Raw genomic sequence first — 1,844 nt, 5'->3', positions numbered from 1 at the left:
CCTTTCATCCTTTCGGCTATAATGATCAATCATGAAACATGGTTCATGCAAACGAGGAGCTCTCATAGTCTTGTTAAGATTAAAGGTTATGCTTTCATCTCCCACTTCTAGAGTGAGCTCACCATGTTTCACATCAATCACCGCACCCGCGGTGTGTAGGAAAGGTCTTCCTAGAATGTCTGGAATGTTGGAATCTTCCTCCATATCAACAATGACAAAGTCCACCGGGATGAAAAACTTCCCAATTCGTACGGCGACATCTTCCCATATCCCTAATGGTGTCTTCGTCGATCTATCGGCCATTTGGAGTGTGATGTTGGTGCATTTAAGCTCTCCCATCCCCAACCTTTTACTCACCGAGTACGGCATGACACTCACACTAGCCCCTAGATCACATAAGGCTTTGTTGATCGTTGTGTCGCCAATGGTACACGGTATTGAGAAGCTTCCCGGATCCTTTAGCTTTGGAGGTGAACTCCCTTGAAGTATTGCACTACTCACCTTAGTGAAGGCGATAGTCTTAAGCTTCCGGATCGACTTCTTCTTTGTGAGGATATCTTTCATGTACTTCGCATAGGCCGGCACGTGATTGATTAATTCCGTGAAAGGAATTGAGACTTCCAAATTCTTCACAATTTCCATGAACTTTCCAAGTTGATCATCAAATTTGGGCTTGGCTTGACGACTTGGAAAAGGAAGTCTAATCACAATGGGCTCCTACTCCTTGACCTTGTCTTCATTTGTCTTTGAACTTTCTTCTTTTGATGATTCTCCATCTTTGGAGTTTTGCACAATTTCTTCCTTTTCACTAGCTTCCACAACTTCATCCTCAACTTGCTTCCTTGGCGCTTCATACCTTGTACCACTTCTCAAGTGAATGGCACTAACCGTTTCATGTCTAGGGGGATTACTTGAGGTGGTAATTGCCCCTTTTGTCTTTGTGAGCTTGAAGATGCTAGTTGAGTCAATTGTGTTTCCAACATCTTGGTGTGAGCTAGGATGTTGTTGATGGTGGTTTCCTTTGCTTGGCTATCTTTTTGCATTTGAGTGAAAAATTCTTGTTGATTCTTTTGCATTTGGAGGACCGCTTTTTGGACATCAAAACCTTGGTCATTTTGGTGATTGTATGGATTTTGATTTTGGTAACCTTGGTTTTGATTGTAAAAGGGTCTTTGATTTTGGTTTCTCATGGGTGGTGGAGTGTATGTTGTTTGAGGGTTTTGAATATTTTGGCTTTTGTATGAGAGATTTGGATGGAATTTGGTGTTTTCATTGTAATAGTTGGAATAAGGGGTACCACTCTTGTATGCTTGGAAAGCATTCACTTGTTCATTTGTTCCCCTACATTCATTTTGGTCATGTCCCAAAGTTCCACAATTCTCACATATCCCACTTGGGATTGATGAGGATGCCGTCATGGCATTAACATGATGCTTTGGTGATTTTGAGACTTCTTCAAGTCTAGCCATAGCTTTTTCAAACTTCAAATTGATTGTGTCAATATGAGCACTAAGTTGAGCACCCAATTGAGTAACGGAGTTCACTTCATGCTTTCCTCCTCTAGTAGCCTTGCGAGGTCTACTATATTGTGAGTTATGGACCGCCATTTCCTCAATCTTGTTCCATGTTTGATTGTCATCAACTTCGGTGAACATTCCATTTGATCCCATGTTGAGAATGTTCCTTGAATCCTCATATAGACCATTCCAAAATTGTTGTACCAAAAACCATTCGCTAAGTCCATGGTGAGGACATGAGCGACAAATTCCCTTGAACCGCTCCCAAGCTTCATACAAAGATTCTTCATCCCTTTGCTTAAAACCCGTAATTTGAGCTTTTAGCAT

The 1,844-nt window shown here is 41.5% G+C and overlaps 1 non-coding gene across 1 annotated transcript; it reads left to right on the top strand.

The window, feature by feature from the left end:
- Nucleotides 1-1,737: 1,737 nt before the first annotated feature.
- On the top strand, nt 1,738-1,844 carry LOC141624143 (small nucleolar RNA R71). Its single transcript, XR_012533953.1, has one exon. It is a non-coding gene; the product is annotated as a small nucleolar RNA R71 (small nucleolar RNA).

Source organism: Silene latifolia, chromosome X (genome assembly GCF_048544455.1).
Source record: "Silene latifolia isolate original U9 population chromosome X, ASM4854445v1, whole genome shotgun sequence".
NCBI classification, from domain to species: Eukaryota; Viridiplantae; Streptophyta; class Magnoliopsida; order Caryophyllales; family Caryophyllaceae; genus Silene; species Silene latifolia.
This window is presented reverse-complemented; position numbering and strand designations above follow the sequence as displayed.